Genomic DNA, 27,870 nt, shown 5'->3' with positions numbered 1-27,870 from the left:
CTTACCTAAGGCAGCACTACAAGACTTGGCTATTGCAGCAAAACCCTCCTCACTTCTTACCCCAGATGACTCTATCCCTACCCAACACTTCTCTAGTATTAAACAAGGAGTAGATGCAAGCTTTATCAAGTTTGTAGACAGAATTAAGGATGCTCTGGAAAAACAGAGAGCACAGAGGCAAGAAAAGAACTGTTGTGCAAGCTTGCCTTGTTGAATGCAAAAGAACAATGTAAAACAATTCTGAGGGCCCTACCTTGGGATACAGAAACTACCATAGAGTAAATGGTGGAAAGCTGTACATGTCATATGTCCACTGAAAACACAGTGGTCCAAGCCATGTGGCCTGGAATCTGCTGGGATGATGCGTTACTGGATCTGGATGGCTTTTGATTTGTTGTCTTTGTGCAGGGCCTGGCTGCGCTCTGCTGGAAGTTTCCCAAACGCTGTTGGTAGCACTGCTGGTTCTAGGGTCTTTGGTAGGTGTTACGGGGGTTTCGGGGAGGTGACCTGTCTGGACAGTCCTTTATAAAATGTCCAAATTCCCCACAGTAATAGCAGCGGTCCTGGTCTTTGGAAGTTACTACTGCATATGCACCAGAAACTCCTTCTGCAATACCCTTAGCAACTGCTTGGGCCACTGTGTTTTCAGTGGACAAATGACGTGTACAGCTTTCCACCATTTGCTCTATGGTGGGTTCTGTATCCAAGGGTAAGGCCCTCAGAATTGTTTTACATTGTTTGTTTGCATTTGACAAGGCAAACTTGCACAACAGTTCTTCTCTTGCTTCTGTGCTCTCTATCTGTTTTTCCAGAGCATCTTTAATTCTGTCTACAAACTTGATAAAGCTTTCATCTACTCCTTGTTTAATACTAGAGAAGTGTTGGGTAGGGATAGAGTCATGTGGGGTAAGAAGAAATGAGGTTTTTGCTGCAATAGCCAAGTCTTGTAGTGTTGCCTTGTGTAAGGTTTCAGCTTGGTCAGAGGGTTTCTGTAAATCCCCTTCTCCAGCCAGCTGTTTGACTGTAAAATCTGGCCTATTTGCGTCTTGAGCATAGGTGCCTGAAAATGTTTTTAATTGCCTTTTCCACTGTCTTTCCCATAGCATATATTCTGCCAGGGAAAGAAGGCAATTGGCAATGTTTTTAAGGTCATGAGGGACCAGAATATGTGCAGAAAAAAGGGCTTCAAGGAAATTTCTGAAAATATGTGAACTTCTACCATGTTCTTTGGCTATATTTCGTAGTTGTATCAGTTCTTTATTTGTGTTAGGTTCCCACGTTGTTCTAGTGGTCCCCCCTCTTTTCCCCTTTATAAAAATTATTGGGAAGGCAGTAATTCTCTGAGCTAGTTCCCAATCCCCTACCTGAGTCACTTCCATTTTAATTAGAGCCCATGGATCAATTTCATCTATGTCAGATTCAGACTCACTGTCCTCTGATGAGGAGCTGTCAGGAGGTGCTCTATGCTTTTTTGGGCGTGTTGGAGCAATAGTTTGCAGGGGTGTGGGGGTCTGAACAGAGTGGGGGGGGGGCAGCTGGCTGGGCTTAGCTAGAGCGAGGCAGCAGTGGGGGGCTAATGTCAGTGCCACATGTGGTGCAGCCAGCGCAGTGCTGCGGCACGTGGAGGATTGGGGTGCCACTGTGGGGTGTCTTGGATGTGCCGTTCTGGGGGCATTGAGGGTGGGTGGGTGGATGCAGCGCTTGGGAATGCAGGCAAGGGAGAAGCACGGGAGAGGAGGCAGTGGGGTTGGAGGGAGCTGCTGCCGCGGGCACCACGGGGGATGCAGAGAGATTCGCTGGGTCTGCGGCAGGCAGGCAGGGGTGGTAATGGAGGTGGGGAGAGTCGCGGTGGGAGTGTGGGGCACGGTGGCGGGGAGGAGAGGCACAGCTACGGGGGTAGGAGGAGACGCGGCGTGGAGCGCGGTGGGCTGCACGGCGGTATTCGAGCAAGGTGGGGCGGACCCGATCGAGACCCATGCAGTTACACCCGAACAATGAGGGGGGGGGGGGGCAGTGTGTGCACCGTGCTGTTCATTGTGTAACTGAGGTAGCTGAATCCACACTTGCCGGGTCCGGGGGGGGACAGAAGAATGGGCAGGATCCGTGGACACTGCGGGTGCAGGAAGGGTGGGTGGGGCCGGCGCGATTCCCCATTCCCTGTCCCAGGAAGGAGAAAGGCGACTGAGAGAGGGCTGTTATCTGGCAAATTAGCATTTGAAGGGACTGGTATAGGAGATAAGGGTGGAATTTCCTCTGCTGCTGTTAAGCTGCTTGTGCTGGCTTTTTCTACCGCTTTAGTGATAGAATGAAACAGAGGCAAGAATTTAGTAACAGAAAAGTTTTCATCAGTTTGGAAAGCATATATTCTTGTCCCTACTGTGTCCCAAAAAGAGTCTGAACCGTTCATGTTTGTGTTAGTGTCTGGAAACTGAGAAAGGATTCATGTTATAAATTTTTTCAAGTTAGTTTTTGAAAGATTGCCTTTAGAGAAAGAGAAGCTGCTAGCAGTTAGGATTTCTAGGATTTTTAAATATAAATATCTTTCATTCTGGGATCGTTTTAATTTACTAGATTTTGATCCCATTGCTGTAAGTTCCCTTCTCCTCCCAGCAGTGAAAAGGAGAAAAAAAAAAGAAAAAAAACCAAAAAGGGACCCCAGATAAAAGCGCGCAGAAAGGCTGTTTTAAACATACACATTTTTCAGCCGAGTGTGGGTCCAAGACTGCTGAGTGGGTGGTCTGCTTTATCCACCTCCTGAGGAGCTCGTCCCAGATGGTAATATTCAGGTTCGTTGGACACCTCTTCCAGATAACTTCTTCTATAATGGAGAATTTACCCTCAGAGGGTCATGGCGGGCCCGAGGCAGTAACGATCCACGAGGAATGCTGCCCTCAGGAGTACCAGGATGCCAGTTCTCCTGTTCGGGCGGCCACGTATGGAGGCCTGGGGTCCCAGGGGTCCGTCCGGCCCACTGGGCAGCTGCTGCCGTAGGTGTTCCGGATAGCGCTGTGCTAATCAGCTGAGCCTTCTGGGTCCCCCAGGCTAGATCCCAGCCACAGGCAACTTAGCGAGCAACTCTGGAGTGATTTCAGCTCTACTGAATTCAGCTCTTAGTGATTTCAGCTCATTGCTCGCTATGTGCCTCAGCAGACGCAGGGATGGAGAGAGGAGAAGTCTGTATGGAGTTCCGCAGCGGTGTCTTTATTGGCAGCTCCTGCGAAGGTTTCCAGTGACAGCTCTTCTGCTGAACTGGGCAGAGATGAGGGTTTATGTAGGATTCTGGGGTGTTGGAAATTGTCCAATGTCCAGGGTTGAGGAGAATACGACCTATAGCCTTACAGAGAGATAACAAGGGCCCGAGGGCGGAAGAGGGGCTGCTTTGGTCCACTCATCATGACTATACATTTCTTATCTTAGGTGAGTGACTGCCAGGGAGGCCTTGCAGGGCCTCTGCCTGCTACAAGGCATGATTTCAGGAACTGGTAGAGCTACAGTGTCTATGCAAAGCAAGCACAACATCCTTGCTGAAGGGCCTGAAGGCAAGTTGGCAACCATCTACCCAATTGTGGTAAGGGCCACCATCACCCTTTGGGGCAGGGATGTTCTATCCCAGTGGGGGGCCTCCCTACGTATTCCCAGTCAGGATTTCTGACTGGGGCCACTGAGGAGCGCACACTACCAGATACACCTCGGCTCACCTGGAAATGCCAAGACCCAATCAGGACTGACCAGTGGCCCCCCTCTAAAGTAAAACTGCACACACTATGAGCCCTTGTGGAAGAACAGCTCGCCAAAGGTCACATCATCGAGACCACCAGCCCTTGGAATTCTCCAGTCGACGTGCTGCAAAAACCTGGGATGGACAGGTGGAGGCTCCTCCACGACCTTTGCAAAATCAATGAGGTCATCGAGGATATGGGTGCCCTCCAGCCTGGACTGCCTTCACCATCGATGCTGCCCCGAGACTGGACACCTGCCATCATAGACATTAAGGACTGCTTCTTCAGCATTCCGCTGCACCCCCAGGACGCTCCATGGTTTGCTTTTTCCGTTCCCTCTCTTAACAGAGAGGCTCCACTCAAAAGATACCATTGGTTGTATCTCCCCCAAGGACTAAAAGTCTCACCCACCATATGCCAGTGGTACGTCGCTCACATCCTGTCTCCTGTTCAGAACCTATTTCCAGATGCAATCATCTACCACTATATGGATGATATCCTGGTCTGTGCATCAGAAAACACTTACTTAGAAGAAGCAGTTAAAGGGACAATCGAAACCATAGAAAAAGCAGGGTTCGAGATCCGTGAGGACAAAATACAATACACCAACCCATGGACTAATCTTGGATTCCCGATCCGAGAAAGGACAATCGTACCCCAGCACCTTGCTATCCGAGACGACCCAAAAACCTTGAGAGACTTACACAGTCTGTGCGGATCCATCAACTGGGTACGTCCACTGCTAGGAATTACAACAGAGGACCTCGCTCCCCTGTTCAACCTTCTTCGTGGCAACGAAGACCTAGACTCTCCACGTACGCTCACAACAAAAGCCCGAGACACCATCGCCAAGGTCCAAGAAGCCCTGTCTTCACGCCAAGCCCATCGCTTCGAGCCCAAGCTGCCTTTCCAGTTCGTCATCCTCGGAAAAGCACCTCGGTTCTGTGGACTGATCTTCCAATGGGATCTTCAACTCCGAGACCCTTTATTGATACTGGAATGGATCTTTACAAACAACCAACCTTCAAAGACAATTACCACCTTCCAGGAAATAACGGGACATTTAATAAAAAAGGCCAGAACTCGCCTCCGCTCCCTTTCTGGGTGTGAGTTCACATGCATATATTTGCCACTAACCACTGGGGATCTGGAACATTTGCTCCAGACCAATGAAAACCTCCAATTTGCCCTAGACAGCTATACAGGCCAAATTTCCATTCATATCCCAAAACACAAACTTTTTAATGCAGTCTTTAATCTGACCCCAAAATTAGTCCAAAGTAAAACACCTCTCAAAGCTCTAACAATCTTTACAGATGGCTCAGGATCATCCCATAAATCTGTAATGACTTGGAAGGACCCTAAGACTCAAAGTTGGGAGTCTGATATCCAAATAGTGGAGGGATCGCCACAGATTGCAGAATTAGCAGCAGCTGTCAGAGCCTTTGAGAAATTCAAAGACGAACCTTTTAATCTGGTCGCAGATTCTGCATATGTTGCAGGTATAGCTATGAGAGCAGAACACACTCTTCTCAAAGAGGTTTCTAATCCAAAGTTACATCAATTGATTTCGGCATTAACACGCTTAATCTCTCACAGAAAGAAAACTTACCATATAATGCATGTGAGGTCACACACTGATCTCCCAGGTTTCATCACAGAAGGGAATAGGAAAGCAGACGCATTGGCCATGGCAATAGAAACTGCTAACGTCCCTGACATCTTTGCCCAGGCAAAGTTGTCACATGCATTCTACCATCAGAATGTACCTGCCCTTATTAGAATGTTCAAGCTTCCAAAAGATCAAGCAAAAGCTATTGTTGCCACATGCCCGAACTGTCAAAATTACCAGATACCCTCGATGGGGACAGGAGTCAACCCCCGAGGACTGAACAGCTGCCAGCTGTGGCAGACAGACGTAACTCACTTCACACCTTTTGGAAGGTCAAAATACGTGCATATATCGGTCGACACGTTTTCGGGAGCAATATTTGCATCAGCTCATCCAGGAGAAACCACACAGCACACCATAAAGTACTTCCTCCTTGCATTCGCCACCCTGGGAGTACCGAAACAAATCAAAACAGACAATGGACCTGCCTATACCTCTCGAAAATTAAGGGAGTTCTTCAGTGAGTGGGGAATAGAACACAAGAGAGGTATACCAGCAAATCCCACAGGACAATCAATCATGGAAAGGACACATCAAACCCTCAAAAGAGTCCTCAATCAGCAGCAAAGAGAGACAAAAATCATATCTCCAGTTGAGAGACTTTGCAAGGCTCTCTACGTCATCAGTTTCCTAAATGGTACAACATCAGAGCCTGACCCGCCAATACTTCGCTACTTTGCAAATACCACCCAAGCAAAGCTCACTGAGAAACCACCAGTGCTAGTGAAGGACCCGGAAACACATCAAATTTCTGGGCCTTTCCAGTTGATTACTTGGGGTAGAGGGTATGCGTGTGTTCTACTACCATCGGGTCCAAGATGGTACCCAGGAAAAAACATAAAGCCATACCTAGGCACTGCAAACACTACTCCCACAAACAGTGACAAGAATTCTCCGGAGTCAAATACAAGACCACCTCAAAATCAGACAAGCTCTGCCTGGAGACGAAGATGTTGCCGAATGTCCACATACAGAAGAAAAGACCATCCCATTACGTGACAGCAGACAAAACAGAAAGTGGAAAGACATTCTGCTGTAGCAGTTAAGCCATAAGCTAGAAAAAGCCTGAACACAAATTGTTCTCTGAATGATATGTTATTAACTTTGTTTACCCTAAAAAACCCTATTGCTTTCCCTTCCTAACTTGTTAACTCTTACTAAAAAACTCTAACCTTACACCCACTCCCCCATCCTTAGCTTATAGAAAGAAAAAGAAAAAAAAAAAAGAAGGGGGAGGGAAGGAAAGGCGGAAAGGAACAAGGGAGAAAACCCTCTCCTACCACCATAAAGATAACAAATGTCACTTATATTCCCTATCAGAAGCCCCATCCTTATCCAAAGATGAAAATTATCTCCATCGGTGCTGTCCTCACCGCTGCCTGGATGTTCTTCAACATACCGTATGCCTACGCCTGGATTAGCCCACAGCCTAGCCACAATGTTTAGGTAACCTTAGCGAAAACATTAAAACAGGATAACATGTGCTTATCCATGGGAAGCATTGATAACCCACTTTCCACATGTTTAGTAGGGATTTCATTCGTAGCAGACGATTGGCCCGCCTACAATTCAGAGCTTCTCCGCACCACAGGTAAGAGACCCAACATGGTAGATACTTGGGACGAGTGGACAAAAATGTTGCCCAATGCTCAAGAGGAACCCCAAGAATTGGACCTGTTGGGGTCCTCCAAGGCAACATACTGCGTCAAATTTTACTTTAGACGTCCAAAGAGCAATTGGCCAGAAATTGACCAGACAAAAAACACATACAGAAAGGACATATCACCCATTAACAAAGCCTATAACTATCCGGATTGGTGCAATTACACCGCTCGGGTGATCTCTGTATCCTCTCTCCACCCCAAAGTATTACCCAAGGGAACGTTTCTCATCTGTGGTGACAGAGTATGGGCTGGGATTCCCTCCCGCCTTCAGGGAGGTCCCTGTAGCCTTGGAAAACTTTCCACCCTCACTCCAAATATTACCTTGTTACATATTTGGAAAAAAGAAAGCGAATTAAAACGCCACAAAAGATTCTACACTGAATTTGTTGAAAATTGCGATCCAAACTTATACGATTGGAACAAAACAAAACAGATTGCAGTCTCCCTATTCCTACCCTGGGTAGCTGCAGCTAAAGCTCTTGGGGAAATAAATCACTTAGGGTTCTGGCTCAGCAAGCAAGCCAATGCTACCTCTGCCGCCCTAAGCGATCTTTTAAAGGAAGAAGAAACCACGAGACATGCATCACTTCAAAATCGAGCAGCGATCGACTTCCTACTGCTAGCCCATGGACATGGCTGCGAAGACTTTGAAGGGATGTGTTGTTTCAACCTCTCTTCATGCTCAGAATACATCCACGCAAACATCCAGAAACTGAAGGAACTTGTGAAGGACTTAAAAGTAGAAAACAACCCAGACTGGGTTAATGACATTTTCGGTCAATGGGGATTAACGGGATGGGTTGCATCTTTGGTTAAGGGGATTTTGTGGATTTTTGTTGTAATTGTCATTGTGTTAACTATGTTCTCATGCCTTGTCAACTGTTTCAAAAGAACTATAGGACATGCATTTTTACTAAATACAGAAAGTGGAGGTGTAGCAGTCAGAGGCCCTGCAAGGCCTCCCTGGCAGTCACTAGCCTAAGATAAGAAATGCAGAGTCATGATGAGTGGAACAGAGCTGCCCCTCTTCTGCACATCAGACCCCTGTTATGTCTCTGTAAGGCTATAGGTCGTATTCTCCTTGACCTCAGCCACAGGACAAATCCTGATGTCTCAACAGCCTATATAAACCCATACCATTGCCCAGTTCAGACGGAAGAGCTGTCACTGGAACCCTTTGCAGAAGCTGCCAATAAAGACATCTCCGCAGAACTCCACACAGCCTTCACCTCTCTCCTTCCCTGCGTCTGCTGAGGCACTTTGCAAGCACAGAGCTGAAATCACTAAGAGCTGAAATCACTAAGAGCTGAAATCACTCCACAAGTGCTTGCTAAACTAGCCAGCGGCTCGGAGCTAGCTGGCGGGCCCAGACCTGCTGCGCCTCATCAGCACACTGCTATCTGGGACACCTACGGCGGCTGCTGCCCCGGGGGCCAGATGGACCCCCGGGGACCCACCAAGCCATAATACATCATCATCCACTGGTCAAGTAGTCTTGTCTGTGCACTTTCCGCTTCTCGTGCTAGTAGCAACAGCCATTGGTTGAGGCATACTCTCTGGTTTAGCTGCTGGCTTAGGTTCACTGTCTGGTTTAGCTACTGTCTTCGTAACTGGTGGGTTGTCTGCAGCCTGAGTGACTGGGGTAGCTGTTGATTTATCTCCCTGCCCCCCTTCCTCTGTCTGCTGCCCTACAGTATCTAACAGTGTGCGATAAGCATATGCAAAGGCCCAGCTTACTGCAATGATCTTTTTCTCCTTAGGGTCATCATGGCACTTCTCTTTCAGGTGTTTCCCCATCTCAGCTGGGTTCTGAATTTGTTCACGTGGAAAGTCCCAGACTATAGCGTGAGAAAATTCCTTCAGGATTTGGCCCATATCCTTCCATTTCCCACACCACTCAGGATTTTCCACGCCTGGGTCTACTCCTGGGTCAGGGGTCTCATCAGCCCCTCTAGAAATCTCAGCCCTCATTCTAGAGAAGCTGCAGACTGTATAGAGAAAGCTTACCAAATTAAATACCAGAAAGATGATCTCTTTAACATTCAGAGGAAACTGAATATTCTCAAATAGGGATGTAACAGATTCAGAGGAGAAGAAGGAAAGCAAAGGCTGAAAAGCTTCATCCCCTGCTCCTCCTCTAACAAACTGGGTACATAACCATAACCATGAACCATACATTCCTGGAACAGACTCCAGCACCTTTATAAACTTCCTGCAAGCCATTACAACCAAGCCCAGCCCGATAGCTATTCTAGTCAGTGCCCCTCTACTGCAAAAATCTATGTATTAGGGACAATACCTGAGCTATTTCTGGATAGGAAAATAAACCTAGGGACCATAGAGGTATTAAGACCTCAAAAAAACCTAGGGACCAGAAACACATGCAAGTCTCCACCCCAAGAGACATTATGAATTCAAACAACATGGCTACTAACTGCTCTATAACAACACAGAGTAATTGCAACCAAAATACAATCAGAACAGGGTTTTTTCCACTCTCTCGAGCCACGTGTGGGGAGCCAAATATTTGTCCTGGTTTAGGTCAAATTTGGAAGAAAACCTCCAAAAAGGGCCCCCCCCCCCCCCGAAAGCAAACCCACATGGCCCCTCCCCCCAATTGGTTCGGGAAGAATTTCCTCAGAGAGAAGTGGAAAAAACCTGTTTATTTAACAGGCAAAGCACTACCCAGCACAAAAAAATGAACAATACCAGGCGACAAAACTCATTCGCTGCTCTGAAGAGACGACAAATTCAGAAAGTCTCTCCTGTGGGTGGTCGCTCTGTTATCAGTCCCTCCAGTGCTGGGAAAGGCTGCTGCCCAGAGTAGGCCCCCGTAGGCCACAAAGTGCAAGCTCTTGGTGTTTCCCTGGGTCCCAGTCCAGAGCAGGTTTGAACGGATCCAAGAAAAGGGAAAGAAAACCAGTCCAGGGAAAACTTGGACTGCCTCAGCTAGCTAAACTAACTAAAAAGCAAAGGAGCGCGGTGTTCTGCCCTATCCATGCCCAGACAACACAGTGGAGTTCTGTGTTCCAGCAGACTGTGGCAGAGTGAGTGCAGGCTGATAACAAACTCTGTGCTTCTTCTCCTCCCCTCCTTCGCTCTCAGAGCCCGTCTTGAAGGCACAGAATATAATATCCAGCATAAACAGAACACACGATTGGGGATACGAGCATCATAACGTCACCCTAGGACAGCTGCATACTAATGAATATAGGCCAGGGCAAGATCTCAGTGCTGTTGATAAAATAGTGCAAAATATACATCCCATGGTAGCTAATCCTTATACACTTTTAACTACAATTAAGGAAACTGATGAGTGGTTCACTGTTTTGGATATTAAGGATACTTTTCTGCATACCCCTTGAAAGTGAGCTTCTTCTAGAGGAGTGTCCTGTAGGTCATCTAGACTGGAGTACACCTGTTCAATGGTCTGCAAAGAATCATGGACCAGTTCCCCTTTTTCCTGGGTCAGCTGTTAAGAACACTGCTGGATTCAGTAGAGCAGTTACTCTTAACTCCACATCATCTTGTTCTAAGAATATTGCCCGGTAGATTAACATCATCTTGGTGATAAATATGTCCTCCTTTTTGTTCCAACACCACTGTAACTGTATGGGGCACAAAAACAGTCAATTGCTTTCTCAGAGTTAATTTTCTTGCTTCCTGGATTAGAACTGTTGAGACTACTGCCCTAAGGTAAAACAAACAGTTCAAAAGATTTTTAAGTCCAGTAGTCCCAATGCAGGAGTGTTATAGATGGGTAATGTGATGATTGGGTCTCGTAATTAAGGGATGAATATTATGTGTGTCACAGTGCGCTGTATCGTGCTGGGCAGTGACAGCAGGGGCGCGACTTTCCCCCCGTGAGCTCTGCTATTCCCAGTTATCGCTTGCTCCGGTGCAGGAACAGATAACGACGACAGGGGACTTGGGGTAAAAGTGGATGGATTTATTAGGTCCATGACCTGTGACCCCAAGACAAAGCCCAGGGGGTCTGCAGAGGTTTTTATAGGGGGAGTGGTATAGGGCAACCAACCAATGAGGGCATGGCAGGGGAGGAATCTAGGGCAGGACTAACATTCTATAAAACCTATCAGGGAGAGCAGGGGAGGGGGATAATACAAAGCAACAAATGGGGTATCAAATACTACAAGATAGACAAGGAACACTCTGGAAAAAGGGGTAGGGATAGGGAGGATTGACAACTTGGGAGGGAGGAAGTTAGGGAAGGGCTTGGGGAGATTGGTAACTCAGGAGGGGAGGAGATTAGGGAGGAGAATAGTGGACAAACACAAACTTAAAGCAAAAACCACACCACAACATCTCCTCCTTTTCTTTTAAAATAAAGAGAGGGGAGAGCCCTGGTGTTCAAACAAATTGATGAAGGGTATGGGTGTATGACAATATAACATTCATATAACAGATACAGCAAATTTTACATAACGGACACTATACTTTCACAGCATATAACAATTTACTAAAACAGCAGAGAAGATTCGGAAACTATCAGGAAAAGGATAAACTTATCATTGCTATAACATATAGGATAAAAATCTTCTTCACGAAATATAAAATGCACAAAGTCCTCATGAAGCGCAGGTGGATCGGAGGTATGAAGCACAGCGGAATTTGGCATATTGGGATTTCTGGGGCTTGACGAGTGACCGAAGAGAACAGAAAGTACTTCACAGGGCCAATCATCAAAGTTTTATTGATGTATAGTTACGTTATTGTGATCTGTTCTCCCCATAGTCCCCTTTCCCCTCCCCCTCGTATGGTTGCCACCAGATGGCCTTGGCAGTCAGGGCATTTGGGAGGAGGGCAGGCTTGTTACTAGGAGGCACAACATGACAACACCTGACCTCCAATCAAGTTGTAAGGAAGCAGCCTCCACCAAGAGACAGCGAAGAAGAGTTGACTGGCAGACTTTGGGAGGGGTTAAGGTTACCTGATGCAACACCAGGGGGTATAAAAGGCAGAGCAGCCATTTTGTGGGTGAGCATGTGACGTTTTAGTTCCACACTCCCAGTGCTGCTCTTTCTCTTTATTCAGTCCTTTGTTGTATTTGTTACGGTTTAATAAACCTTTGAAATTTTAAAGTGAGTGGTCGTTTCTCACAGGAGCAGTCATTAAAGCATGTTTCAGTTCCTGAAAGGCTTTCCTGCATTCAGGCTCAGCACTCTTTTAGAAAGCGGCTCAGGAGTTTGACAGATAGCCTCGTCTTTCCTGGCCCAGATGCATTTGTCCTTGTGAGATAGTAAATCTCCTAAAGTGCAAATACCCTTCCAGTTCTGAGGTAAAGTCTGAGGTAAAGCCTTTCCACAGAACAGTTAATCTGAGCAGGCCCAGGTCTGCGTAATTGTCCTGGGGTGATGTTATTGTGTCTCCTATAGTCTGCTTTGTGCTCAGAAATGGGTCCTGTAGGCCTGGGGAAGGGGGTGGGGGGGGGGGGAGGAGCAGTGGAATTCTTTTGGCACCTGTGTTCAAAACACCAGATAAGGCTCTCGGTTTTTTCCCAGCTCTCAGTTCTGTTCTCCAAGAGAGATATGGAGTTTTTCTTTGCTTTTTAAGTTAGCTTCTTGTTTGTTAGCTAAGGCAAGAGGTTGAGGTTTTTCCTGGGACTGTAGCTTATGTCCTTCTTTTTCTGGAACTGTTCAGATTTGCTCTGGTCTGGAACACCATTGCCGGGGGCCCTCTCCCACGCCACAGCCCAGAGGGGCCCACGCCACACCCCATCTCTGGAGAGAACCGAGCCACACCTACAGAAAGGACTCTGAATCTCTTCAAAGCAGCAAGAGGTTTTATTATTTAACATTGTTCATTCTTTTTTCATGCCTGTGAGCAATCTGCTTGTTAAACAAACAGGATTTTTCCACTTTCTCCAAGGGAATTTTTTCCAAACCTTTGGGGGAAGGGGTTGCTAAAGCCTACTCTTTGTTAGAGGAGACATCCTTTTGGGACGTTTCCTCCCAAATTTGTCTCAAACAGGGACAGTAGTGCTGCACCAATCCCTTGGCCACAGGACAAACTAAGCCAGCTCATTGTATCAGAGGAGCCCACAGCCAGAGACTTGGTACTGGCGATTATGTGACGTGTATGAGTTTGCCTTTATCTAAAAGTGCAGCACAGTTCTCATGAACACAATTTCTGATACTTCTTTTTGTATTGCCACAGAGCCCTGGCAGTTTGTGTTCAAGAAAAGTTTCTGTTATGATTCCAGTCCTTTCCTAGTCTCCAATTCCAAAGGGTATTGTTTACATCTTACTGGTCTGGCATTTGGTTTCAAAATGATCTTTACCGGTTCTGCATTCTGAGCTCATTCAGGAATTCCAGTGGCCCATACCAGCACTGTCCACTTCCTTCAATAATTCTGCTTCAGATTCAGGATTCTGTAACAGAAAGACTTGGGCCTCCAAGGTCTTTTTTTCAGGAATGTGAACTTAGGTTTTTTTTTTAATTATTGTTTTTATTTTTCAAATGTAATTTGCACATTTAATTTACCCAATACATGTCTTCCTAGTAATGGTATGGGACATTCAGGTATATAAAGAAATTGAAGGGCTAACACCTGCTGCTTACCAATTCCAAATTTTAATGGCTGAAAGAAAGGCCATTAATTGTTTCCTAAGTAAGTTTTCATTTAAATGTATTTAAAACTGAATATACCACCCCAGTATCTACTGAGAAATCCATTTTCTCACTCCCCAGCATTTATGTAACTAGAAGGTCAGCTGGGAATGACTCCCCTGATTTCCATCCTGCATCTTCTAACATTAGGTGCCTTACTGCCTGATTTGGAACCCTAGGTGGAGTCCAGGATCCAGCAGCTCCTCTTTGTCCCTTTCTCCATGGACATTCCTGCTTCCAATGGCCCTTCTCATTACAAATAGCACACCAATCTCTGTCCAACTGCCTGCAATTCCTTCTCTGCCTCTTCCCCCATAGTCTCCCACTCCCCACCTTTTTTTTTTTTTTGTTCCACTAATGCATCTTCAGGCTTTTGTTGGACACTCTCCAGGCCACTTTCTAACAACTTTCTCAAATGCCTAACAACAGTGTATCCAAATACCACTGGCATATCATTCCAGTCAGGGTATTTTTAATACCCTCACAACTTTCTCTGGGACTTCCCTATTAAGTCCCTGCTATCAGACTAAATTCTTCATCAGTTTCCAAACCCGAAATACTTTCTTCCATTTCTCTGTCAGCTCCTCTCTCCCTCATTCCAGGGGCTGCCAACAATTTAACATTCTCTTTCTCAAATCCTGATTACTTCTTAATTCTAAGAACAAATCTGTGTACTTCATTTCACTTATCTTTCCTCTTGGCAAAATAACACAAATCCAGATTAACACGAAAACAGTAACTCTTGTTGTGCTGATACTAGAAAGCTCTCTAAACACACAATCCTAGTTTAGGAGCTGTTCGATAAAACAAATGCAATACACAAAAATTACTTTAAAATTCACACAATAAACAAAAAATTACATTTAACACATGGTAAATTATTTTTTTTCTTTTTATATATATTACGGGCATCCCTGAGTCAGACAGTATTATAGTATAATACACTCACTGTAACACATACATTCGCAAAACACTACATTTTACGGCATTAATGCCTACCATAGGGTTCAATAAGCAAAGATTATCTGAGCAAACCCCTCAACAAAATGGCTATACATGCATGCAGCACTGAGTCCAACTAGTATGTGGGCAGTGAGTGGGACTGGGACCCATTTATACAGTTTCCCAACTAGGCAGTTGTTGCAGCAGCTCTCTCCACAGAGAGCAGCAGGCACAACTTTCCCAGGCATTGTCCTAGGGAAGGCTGTGAGAAGATCAGAGAAAAGAATGAGAAACAATTCTTATCTTCACTTCCTGCATCTGTTGTTGCGCACATGTGGAATGTGTTATGAAGATTTGTTTACCAAAGGGTGATTTCTCAATTGACCACTGGTGATGGTGTTTGGATTCAATTGACCGATCTGGTCAAAGCTATATCAGACTGTTGGCAAAGGCAATGGGTTTTTCTTTATAGTATAGTATAGTATAGTATAGTATAGTATAGTATAGTATAGTATAGTATAGTATAGTATAATAAAGCGATTGTTCAGCCTTCTGGAATCATGGAGTCAATGCTAATTATTACCCACCAGGGACCCATGCTACGATAGGCAGTGGGACTCAAACCCACAATCCCTTTGATACTCACATATATAATTTTACAATTATATTTTAATAGAAGGTAGCCAATTGCACCATCACTAGTTATTACATGGAAAAGCCACGTGTTTCGTGGGGTCAGTGGTCAGAGACGGGGATGACACACACACCTCAAAGCTCCATGCGACAAACAGCGTGTTTTATTGTTGAGAGCCTTCTTATATAGGGAGTTCAAAACACCCGGGTCTCAACTGCTGATTGGTCTGATCCCCACACAGCCCAGCTCCTGACCAGTGAGATGTCTGCAGCCCAGGAGGGAACATGATAGGTGAAGTCTCTGTGTAGATTTAGATCCAACCTATCTTTTCCCTCCCAGGGACTCCAGTGCTACAACTAGTGATTTCATAATCCAAATATCATACTCCTTTTACAGTTATATTGTCGTATCGAAAGCCTCATGGGGTCCCCTGGCTAGCTCTGGACCCTGGCTTGGCCGACAAGGACAAAAGCAAAAGACAAGAGGCACTCTTCTTCTCAAGACGAATGTCCCACAACTTTATTGTGGAACACCTCCAGGGGAAAGAGAGAGTCCAGAAGGGAGGTAATGGCATCGAGGAAAAGAAAGAGGTCGAGGGTCTCGTGGAGGGGGATTTGAAACCCAGGGGGAGGAGGGCAGAGGAGAGGGACCATGGCCAATGGGATACATCTGATGGGAGAGGCGAACCCGAGGGACGACCACCACCACAGGACTTTGGGGGGAATACGGAACAAACCATGTGATACAACATAAACTATTCAGTGCAAAATACCAAACCACCCAGTGCAAAATAATAACTAAATAAACTACTTAGTGCAATACAACATTATATCACCACTTTTATAACCCAATTGTATTATATTATAGAGCTCAATTTCTGTAGTGATTTTCCACTGCAGCTTATGGCTAGGTATACCTTTTATGCCCTCAGTAATTCCTTAATAAAATCAAGGTGAACATGTCTTGAACTGACTAGATCCAGGGGATCAGAGGACCTCCCCAAAAAACCTTCAGTGTGTGCATTGAAGTTCCTCCCAATCCCACAAATCTGTGGAGCATCAAAAGCAGTTGTCCCATCTGAGTTGCCAAAAATTGTTACTGAAATTGCCAGGAAGAAATGAAACCCTCCAACACTATCTTTTAAGTGTTGGTGAGCCAGACATTACTTTATTTTGGTCAGGTTATGTAGCAAATCATTCCAGCTACCCACACCCCTTTTGAAGACTTTTTGCTTATTTATACATTTTTAGCAAACAAAGAAATTAATGTTCATTGGTTCTAAGTTACATAATTCTCTTAATTAATTAGTAGTCTATCCTCTATTGGTTATTGATCTCTCAGTCCTCATGCTAATGAGCCCACATTTTTTAGTCCTCTTATCATCTTCTCAGACAGGGAGTCTCCAACTCTTGAGACTGTAATAATCTCTGTATCTTCTAGTAACTCCAACATGTCCTTAAAGGGTCATAAATTTAAGGTCCCAGATAGCCAATCTTCAACTCCCTCAGGTTTTCTTTATTAAAGCTAATCAGGGTTAGTTTAGCAAATTTAAGGCTTTGGTGATTTAATGATCAAAGTAACAATAAGTCTGTGAAAAAGAAACTTAACTAGTGCTGGCTAAAAGTGGGCATTGCTTATGATTAATTAATGGCTTAAGCTTTATCTTTTATATTTTTCAGATCCTCTACTGCATTAGTGTATAACTCTGAACTTCATACAGAGTGTTAATAAGCTCTCTTCACAGCTTAGTTAGACAAAACAATCCTCCCAGGCCTGAGAACCAAGGTCACCATCATAGCCTCAGGCCCCAAAAAGTATAAATAAAATTGGGGAGGAGCAAACTGGGGGAATGTGACCTCATTACTTAAAGCTGTAATTGGACAATTAACCTCTGATATGCAAATAGACCAAACTTATATCTGCCAAAAAAACTTGTGACTGTTGTCTATCTTGGGTGTAGCCTCTGTGAGGCTTTTGCACTGCCCAAGGTGCATCTGTTAAAGGCCTTTAATAAATACCTACTTCATTCTTTTAACTCTGACTAGCCTCTCTTCTAGGTAGCCATTCTTGGCATCAGTTTTTGGCAGACTCTGCTGGGACAGGGGCATCTGGAAAACACCCTGGACCAGAGGAACATCCAGCTCCTGCCCCCTTTGCTGGCACTGGGGGCCACAGCTGTGGTCCAGACAGTATCAGAGCACAAGAATCCTCACAAAGGAACGTGAGTAACTGAATAAAGGTGGTATTTTGCTTTGTTTTAGCACCTGAGTTGGGTGTTAAGAGATCTCTTATAGTTTTGTGTAGTTTGGAAGGATCCGAGTGGATCTGAGGGGGTGTTTTGGTTTTTCTTCTTTTTTTCATTTGTTTGTTGTTTCCTGCCCTGTCCACTAGTTGTAAGAGGAGATGTCCTCTGAAAGAGAGGAGTTTTAGCACTGCAGTGGTAAGTATTGGCCTGGAGCCAGCAGTGGTGCAGTGGGTTAGGTCCCACACTGCTGGCCTCAAGGTCTTGAGTTCTAGTCCTGTGTCTTTCTTGTTCTTGTTCTCTCTCCCTCCCTGCTTATTTCTGCAAGCTTTCTTGTTCATAAGTACCAATACATCGGAAATGCACTCTCATGTGAAAATATAACTGAAATCCCGAAAGATAGTCCTTTAGGTCTAATATTGAAAAACTGGCAAGAGTTAACTGGCAATAATTAATTGCTTTCAAAACCTGAACTTATCAGACTCAGGAACAATGTGGCCAACTTACTGATATAAAATTTCAATAGCTACACCAAATTTTATTTTTATATCTTTTATTTTAAAGAAAGCAAGCAAGCAGCACTGGGTGGCTGGGGAGTCACCGCTCCACTAACAGCACACACTACTTACAATTTCGGCAAAGTATATATACTGTTTTTAAGCCTACAAAGCATTTTCCAGTGTGCTTGTGTTAGTCCAAATCAGCAAATATCAATAAGGTGGGATCAGCAATTTCATAATCTTTCCAGATTGTCATTGGCTCCCTGTCCTTCTTGTGGTCATCTGGAGGGAGGCCTTTCACCAGTGTCTGCTACATAATTTTATTCTGGTACAAGTGCATCAAGCTTTTTATTATACATAAGCATTTAGTCTCTGTTCTAATATCCCTTAACTTTACCACAACTTCCTCTATTTTATTGTAAGCATCAGTTGTTTTGCTATCTTGTCGCCCTGTTCTTTTAAAAGTTTCAAAGTTCTTCTAGAAGTTTTCTATGCCTTCTGATGTTTACATATTTCTACTGGAGTTCTCATGCACTGTCACATAAATAATGATTGCTTTGCATTCTTCTTTGTGGGAGGAGAGAATTGATGGACTGTTGGTTTGACCAGTGTGGTTGGAGAGGTAGCCCTGGTGGGCGGGTGGCCCGGCCCGCTCCTTCCCCGTGAGGCGGGGTCTGCTATGGGCTTCCGCGTCACAGGTGGGACTCTTGGGTGCGGTGCCTGACGGCCCCATCCCCGCGCAGCCTGTGCTGGGCCGTGTGGCCAGGGCACGGAGTGATGGCGTGGCTCCGCGAGCTGTGTCTCTCTCTGCTCACCGCTCTCCCCCCGTGACGAGGGAGGGTGCCTCGGGGGGGCCCCGGCGGGGGCTGGCCCTTCTCTGCCGCCCGTCCCTCCTGCGGGTACCGGAGCTGCAGCGAGTGTGCGCACTGCAGTGTTTACCTTTGCCGCAAAAGGTGACGGGGCCGGAGGGAGACCCGTGCTTCCCCAGGGCCATGGGTCTTCTTCCTCGGCCTTGTGGACACTTCCGCCGTGTCAGGTGACTGTACGTCCGAGGGAACACGAGCGGTTTTGGCGAGAAGTCAAAGCTAAGGTCGAAAATGTGCTTGATTGTGTCTCTGCGTAGCCTCCTGTGGTGCGGAGATGGCTGCTCTGGCCCTGCTGATGCTGCAGGGGGCGCGATATCCGGTGGTGTTGAACCAACTTCCAGTCAGGCATCTGCTTCTGTCCCTGTGGAGTCCACGGGACGGGACTTAGCAGGTGCTGCCGCCTTACCAGGGGGTCTCCAGGCTTTCCCTGTGCTCAGGGGTGTTGCTAATAATGCCCATCAGCCGTTACCATTGAAAGCTTTGATGGAACTCCGTGATAAGGTTGGAAAATATGGTCTGGGTTCTGAAGTCATGCAGATGCTTTGAGTGTTTGCTGCTGATTTGCTGACACCTTATGATTTTCGAAGCTTGGCTCATGTTCTTTTTCAGCCTGTAGAATACGACCTTTTTGAGTCTAAATGGACTCAGCTGGCAGCCAGAGCAGTGGAGCGAAATGCTACATTGGGCCAACAGGATCCCAGATGTGTGATTGGTACTGATGTGCTGCTAGGCACAGGCATTTATGCTGATCCTCATGGGCAGTCTGGCTTTGCTCCCCTGGTGCTGGATCAGTGCCAGACAACAGGCATGGCAGCATTGATTCAGACCATAGAGGTGGCTGCTCCAAAGGAGTCACTTGTGACTGTTGTCCAGGGAGCTGATGAGTCTTTCCTACGATTTGCAGACAGGCTGTCTGCCTCTGTGGAGAAGCAGGTGGGAGATCCTGAGGCAAGGAAGCTTTTGCTTAAACACCTTGTGAGAAGTAACTGCAATGCCGATTGTAGGAGAATCATAGAGGCTCTTCCTGGTGATCCTTCTGTCCCTCAGATGGCAGAGGCCTGTGCAAAGGTAGGCACCTCAGGTCATAAGATGTCTGCCTTGGCTACTGCTGTGCAGCTGGTCTGGGCAATGCCGCAGGGCAGGCAGCGACAGCAGGGGAATGCTCAGGCCAGCAAGAAATGGAGAAAGAAGGTACAGTAGGTCACAACTCCCTTGTTTTTGTGTGGTCGGTGTGGAAGGCCAAACCATACTGCAAATATCTGCAAGGCGACTGTGCATGCTAATGCCCAGGCATTGCCAGGTTCGGGAAATGGGAAGCAGAGCGCAAAGGGGAGATGCGCCCAGACACAAGCTTCTCTCCAAGCCCCAGTGCCGATGGAGGTCTGCTTAGCTGGCTTGCAGCCAGCATCCGTGGCTCAGCAGGTGTAGATGTCTGCACAGCAGCAACAGTTGTCATAGATTCTTGCAAAATACACAAGGTTCCCCTGGATGCCATTGGTCCCTTGGGTGAGGGTATGAGTGCTCTCCTTATGGGGAAGATCTAGTGCCACCCTTCAGGGCATCATTGTGCACATGGGACTCAGTGATGCAGATTTCACGGGACAGATTTGTGCCATGGTCTCCACACCCACCCCCCCCCGTCACTATCCCGAAAGGGACACAAATTGCTCAACTTGTGCCTTTTAAGTCTTCTCTTTGCAGGACAGTTGATCGGTCGTGAGGTGACGGTGGCTTTGGATCCACTGGGCCGCCCCAAGTTCACTGGTCTGCTGTCCTGACCGAAAAACATCCTGAGATGCTGTGTACCCTGTCCATCCCTGGCGCGACACTGATGGAGATCCGTCTCTGCGGGCTTCTTGACAGTGGTGCAGAACTCACAGTTCTCTCCCTTGCCGCCTGGCCCCCAGAGTGGCCCTTGGATCTGGTGAAGACGCCTATTGCGGGATTGGGAGGAACAGCATGTTGCTACGTGAGTCAGCAGCCCGTGCTGATCGCGAACCCAGAGGGACAGACAGCCATGATTCGGCCTCATGTTACTTCAACTAGTGTTAACCTCTGGAGGAGAGATGTTCTGTCCGTGTGGGGGGTGGGCATTGGGATGGATTTTTGATGGGGGCCACTGCGATGAAGGGCACAGAGTGTCCTACGCCTCCTATACGGTGGCTGGTGGACAAACCCATCTGGGAGAACCAGTGGCCCCTCCCTCAAGACAAATTAGTCACCCTTCAAAACCTGGTGCAGGAGCAGTTGGACCAGGGTCATCTGGAGCCTTCTACCAGTCCCTGGAACACTCCTGTCTTCTGCATCAAGAAAAAATCTGGGAAATGGAGGTTGTTGCAAGACCTCCGAAAGGTCAATGCCGTGATGGAAAGCATGGGAACACTGCAGGTGGGCATGCCGTCATCTACCATGCTTCCCGCAGATTGGCCTATCTTCATCGTGGATTTGAAGGATTATTTTGTTACAATTCCTTTGCATCCTGATGACAGACCAAAATTCACCTTCTCGGTGCCAGCAATCAACAATGCTGAGCCCGCACAGCGATATCAATGGAAGTTTTTGCCTCAGAACATGCAAAATTTTCCTGCCATATGCCAATGGTATGTGGCCCATGCCTTGTCTGGAGTTCGCAAGCAGTTTTCTGATGCCCATCTTTATCACTATATGGATGACATTTTGTTGGCTGCGTCCACCCAGGATGAGCTGCTGAGGATTCAGCCTCGGTTGCTCGATGCTTTGCATGCGCATGGACTGCAGGTGGCTCCAGAAAAGGTTCAACAACAACCTCCTTGGAAGTATTTGGGGGTCAAAATTCTGGAACGGACAATCCGACACCAGAAGGTGCAATTTGTGCATTCGGTGAAGACACTGAATGATGCCCAGAAATTGGTAGGTGTCATCACTTGGTTATGTCCATACTTGGGACTGACCAATGCACAACTGTCTCCTCTGTTTGATTTGTTAAAGGGAGACTCTGATTTAAAGTCGCCTGGCACATTGACCCCTGGGGCATGTCAGCTGCTGGAGGAGATTCAGTAAGCTGTTTCTGCTTGCCAGGTTTATCGCATTGATCCTTCCGTTGATGTCACTGTGTTCATTACCACTCCAGATTCACATCCCACAGGCATCATTGGCCAATGGAGTGACAAATGGTCCGATTCTTTGCACATCTTGGAATCGGTTTTCCTGCCCCATCAGCCACAGGAGACGGCAACCGCATTGTTTGAGCTAATTGCTTGCTTGATAATCAAATGCTGGCAACAGTGTTTGCAATTGATGGGTGCAGATCCCGCAAAGATCATACTCCCGGTACAGCTAGAGGATTTTGACTGGAGCTTTGCACACAGCGTGTCCCTGCAAAGTGCTCTGGAAAACTTTTCAGGGCAGATCACTTATCATCTGCCCAGCCACAAGCTACTGCAGGTGGCGAAATTCACACAAATCTCTTTGCGGCCCAAAAATAGTCAGGAGCCAGTGCAAGGACCCACTGTCTTCACTGATAGTTAGGGGAGGACAGGGAAGGACATTGTTACTTGGAGTGGCAGGTCCTGGAAGGTCATGAGGATGGGTCAGCCCAATTGGTTGAATTGAGGGCTGCTGTCATGGCATTTGAGAAATTTTCCCAGGAACCTTTCAATTTGGTCATGGATTCTGCCTATGTGGCCGACATCGCACAGCGGTTGGGTTATTCAGTTTTGAGGGAGGTAAGTAATCCTGCCTTGTTTCATTTACTGAAGACCTTGTGGTGTGCCATTCAGGCCCGGGTTCATCCGTACTACGTTCTGCATGTAAGGAGTTACACCAATTTGCCAGGGTTTGTAGCAGAAGGCAATGCAAGGGCTGACAAGTTGGCTAAATCAGCATGGGCAGCACCTCAGCCTGACACACTTGCGCAGGCCAAGGCATTGCATGGGTTTTTCCATCAGAACGCACATACCTTGCAGAAGCAGTTTCAGTTGACGCCAACTGAGGCTCATGACATTGTCGAGTCGTGTGACGACTGCCATGCGCTTGCTGCGCCTTTGCCGGCAGGGTAAACCCCAGAGGCCTTAGGGCCTTGGAGCTTTGGCAGACTGATGTCACCCAGATTGCCGAGTTTGGCTGGCTCAAGTATGTGCATGTCACTGTGGACACATTGTCCTCTGCGATGTGGGCTTCTGCTCACACTGGAGAAAAGGCACGCGATGTCCTTGCCCACTGGAGGCAGGCCTTTGCTGTTCTGGGTGTACCTTCTGCTGTGAAAACTGACAATGGTCCTGCTTACGCATCACAGAAGGTGCGGCAGTTCCTGCAGTCGTGGGGTGTGTCACACAAGTTTGGTATCCCTCATTCTCTGACTGGTCAAGCTATTGTAGAACACGCTCATGGTACTCTGAAGCAGGTTCTTCAAAAACATTAACAGGGAATGCAGGGTGAAACCCCGCACAGTCGGTTGGCAAAAGCTTTGTATACCATCAATCATCTTACTGTGCTGCAGAATTCAAATAACCCTGTCATTTTGAATCTTCACCTTCGGTTGCAGGCTTCGGACGAGACACATCAGCCTCGAGCGAATGTTCGGGTGCAGAATTTAGTCACCAAACAGTGGGAAGGTCCCTATGACCTTATCGCTTTGGGGCATGGGTATGCGTGCGTATCCACAGATACTGGGGTACACTGGGTACCTTTGAAGTGTGTTCGTCCTGACCTGCGACTACAGAGACAGAATCCAGCCGACAGGCAAAATGGAAACCGTGACCAAACTGAAAGTCATCAAATGGATGAATCACTGACTGATGACTCAGATGCAGACGACGCAAGTGATCGCTCCGATGATTCTTCCATGAGTGGACACTGAACATTGTTCAAATTTTTCCCTTTTAACATTGTTCATTTTTCATTTTTCTTTTTCTTTTTTTTAAGAGAAAAAGGGTGAGATGTGTCCCTGTTCTTTTGAGAGTTTTAAAGTTCTTCTAAAAGTTTTCTATGTCTTCTGATGTTTACATATTTCTACTGGAGTTCTCATGCACTGTCATGTAAATAATGATTGTTTTGCATTCTTCTTTGTGGGAGGAGAGAATTGATGGTTTGACCAGTGTGGTTGGAGAGGTGGCAATTTCACCCTCCAATCCACTGTCACTTTTGGAATTCTATATATTGCGGAGTCAGAAATAAACTTCCTCTTTTTTCCCTCTTTTGCATCTAGCATGCGTGTGTGAATTATTTCGTGTCGTAGTGCAACACTACCTCATCTCTTTACTCTACTATACTTCTATTTTCTTTTTCAATGCTTTATTTGGCTATTCGGTCAGAAAGTTTCAAAACCATTATTTGTAGTTATCCCAGGGAATGCATCCACTTTCGACACAGCAGATACAAGCATTTGCTGATTCCATTGCCAATTGACACGAATCACAAAAACATTTTTCACATTACGAATTAGATAACAATTAGATGTGGCCTGAATTTGGCAGTTTAGATAAGAATTTCATATCAAGTTTGATGTTTCACATATGCGAAGATGGGTATTTTGGAGAATTAGAGTATGCTAGGCTTTTTATGCTTTTATCATGTAAACAAAGCCTATTAGCACCTAAAAAAGAACAGCATGTACTGCTTTTAATGAAAAAAAGGGAAAAAGAATGAGAAGAGACAGCCCATATTAGACCCCGGGTGTGGGGGCAGGGAGGAGGTGGAGTCAGATCTAGTGGCCCCGCTCTAAGACCTGGGCCATCCGCAAATCCGGCCGGGGCCCGCCCGGACCCCTCCCCCAGCACCACCCACGGCTGGGCCGCTGTCACTGGCCGCTCTTCCGCTGCCCGCGCCAGCTGCTGCCCCGGTCCTAGCTCCTCTCCTACTGCCACAACAGCCACCGCAGCCATGGGCTGGGGCAGCTAAGGAGGAGGACGCGGTTTCGCCAAAACCCCTGGCGATAAAGGAGGAGGGGGGCTGGCCTTGGCAGCTGGGGATCGCGCAGGCGCCCTTGTCGACTTCCGGCTGGACGCCGTCTCTGCTTCCCCTTCCTCCGCCGGCCGTGGCTCCAGACGCCGCGGCCCCAGCCCTGGTTTTTCCACCACCACCGCTGCAGCCGTGGGCGGGGCGGCTGCACGGGAAAACCCGGCTCCGATGGGGCCCCTGCCGGTAAAGGAGGGAGAGGGGCTGGGCTTGGCAGCCAGGGATGGCACAGGCGCCTTTGTCGACTTGCTGCGGGACGCCCCCCCCCGCCCCCGGCCTGTGCTCCCCCTCCCCCCCGGCCTGTGCTCCCCCTCCCATTCCCGCTCGCTCCTGGGTGGGCGGGGACAGGGGGGAGGGGACAGCCAGCTTGTGCAGCCAACGGCACCACCCCTAGAGGTGGAGCCGGGGGGCAGAGCCTTCTACCAAAAGGGCAGAGAGGGGACCTCCCACAGAAGGAGTGGCACCCCTCCCACTCTCAGGCCTTTGAGTTTCCATAGCAACATCACGCGCAGGGGAGCTGGCTCCGGAGATTACGTCATTGAAGCGAGCAGAACAAATCCTGGGCGGCGATTCCTAGTACCTGGACTGGTCGAGGTAGATCTAACACAGCAGGTTCAACAGAATCGGACAGCTCTCGCTCAAGTAGCTCTTCTGAAGAGGAAGATGAGACAACAGCTCCTTTAAACAGGCGAAAGGAAAGGTAGCAAGAAGAGCCATAAGAGAACGTAGTCCAACAGCCAAACATACTAGGTCAAAAAGAGAAGAACCGGTTCTGCAAGCCCTGTTACAGCAAGCAGTCAGCAACCAGGGGCCAATATACTCCATACTCCCTTGTCAAGTTAGTACAGTGGAAGGCTACTGTAGGCAAATATAAAGAAAATCCAGACAAAGTAGCAAATTTAGTAGAAAGGGCAATTAACACACAAAACCCTGACTGGACTGATTTGAAATCTATGATGAACACATTGCTTGATCCCACTGAGAGACAGATGGTTAATAAAGCTATTACAGCTTCGGTAGAGGCAAGTATAACAAGCAGGTTGATCCAAGGCACAGTTGTGGGGGTTTTTCCATCAGATGACCCTAGATGGGACCCGAATGTGCCAGAACAGATGGCAAAATTAAAGTGATATCAAAATCTCATGGTATATGGGTTAAAACATGGTTTCCATAAAGCTATAAGTTGGTCAAAGCATTACAAAGTAAAGCAAAATTATGATGAATCTCCCACTGATTTTTTAAATCGCTTAAGGGAAGATGTGATGAAATATACAAACCTAGATCCTGATTCAGCTGATGAAAAAGCCCATCTACTTGTTCATGGGTCACGCTACAAATTATACAAGGAGAAAGCTGCAAAAGCTAGACATAGATAAATTTCTAGAAGTGGCTTGTAAGCCACTGAGACAGGGGCTCAAGTGAAAGTTAGACACCCTCCTAGTAAGAAGGCGACTCTGGAGAAGTTATCCAATAGAACTTTCCCTACAGACAAAGATCAGTGCCCCTATTGTAAGAAATTGGAACATTGGAAAAATGACTGTACAATATTGAAATAAAAATCTCCAGTTCCCCAACTCACATAGTGACAAGACTCATGCTCATAATGATGGGGACCGAAGGCTTCACCCCCAGCAGAGCCTTTGATTATAGCTAAGTTGGGGAAAGACAACATAGGTTTTTTTGGTAGAATATGGAGCAGCGTATTCTGTGTTAAATACTTTGGAAGGAAATCTGAGTCAAGATATTGTACATGTGACAGGGGTAAGCGAAACATGGCCTTTCTTCCAACCTTTAAAATTCAAATTGGGCAAGCACTGGGTAACTCATCAATTCCTTTATATGCCTAACTCCCCCAAACCATCGTTGGGGAGGGATTTACTGAAGAAATTGGAAGTGGAAATTTCTCATCCATTACTCACTCCTCAAACTGCTTTTCCAGCATCACCACAGCTAGTTCTTTCCTGATATTGCTAATTTTTAGTTCCATTTATCTGGTTTTTGACTTTGTTGCATACCGCTCCAAAGTCATATAATCGGTGACCTAGAAGAAGTTGGTGAAGAGAGATTCCATGGGAATGCTCAGGAATCAGCTCTTCTGAAACTCAGGATTATTGTTTTTTTCTCCACACTTTACACAAATGACTTGGTTTTGTTCTGACATTATGAGAGGATGAAAATAAAATAAGTCACTAAGGGTATTTGCTTTCCTCAACTAACAACGATTTCATCTGGAAGGAAAAAGGGTCCAGCAATCTGAGTAGAAGTAAGTGAACAAGACCTGAAATTCTAGTGAATATAACCACGGGGTTTGAAATCATCAGATGCTTCACTCCTGGCTTGTCAAATTGCCTTTGAGAGAAACTGTATTCAGTCCCTGAAAATGCATGTCCCCAAGATGTACTCAGCAGTATCTGAGTTTCTTTCTTTTCCCAAATGGTTTAACATTGCAAAGGAAATCTTTAAGGAAATTAACTGAGGCCAGATTAGAGAAAGAATGAGGAGCTGAGACTGAAAGACCAGTTATAGTTCCCCAGTTCTTGCCTAAGCAATATGAATGCTGCTTGTGCTACCTCAAACAGCCTAAGTGTCAGCATCCTGCAGACACTGACCACAAAAGCATGGTCAAAAAAAGAGGGATTTAACCCTGGCCAAGACACTTGTCAGGCTTCAGAGACTTCCTTTGCTGAGATAGTTTTGTGCTCAGTTCTTGTATCCTCCAAAGCTGCCCAAGGGGTGTAAAATAAGCTGGACAAGTAAGATTCCTGATCTAAACATCAAGTTTGAAACTGATTAATTGAAAAATCAGATGGAAACAGCACAGACCATCACCCCTGATTCACAGTGTGAAGAATTACCTGGCAAGAGAAGTGTCCTTTGTTTCAAGTGTGTAAGAGTCCATCTGAAGCCCCTTGTTCTCCATTCTGCCTTCCGATTGCCACGAGAAAGAATCCCTTCCCCCACTGCAGTTCCGGCTTAGAACAGGACACAGTGCAGGTGGAACCACTGAACCATCATGCTAGCTGTTCCGAACAAGGCCTAGCAAGAACTTGGCAAGGACTTGGCGAAGACC

This window comes from Vidua chalybeata (assembly GCF_026979565.1).
Source record: "Vidua chalybeata isolate OUT-0048 chromosome W unlocalized genomic scaffold, bVidCha1 merged haplotype SUPER_W_unloc_1, whole genome shotgun sequence".
NCBI classification, from domain to species: Eukaryota; Metazoa; Chordata; class Aves; order Passeriformes; family Viduidae; genus Vidua; species Vidua chalybeata.
The sequence above is the reverse complement of the archived record's forward strand: the minus strand, read 5'-3'. Positions refer to the sequence as shown.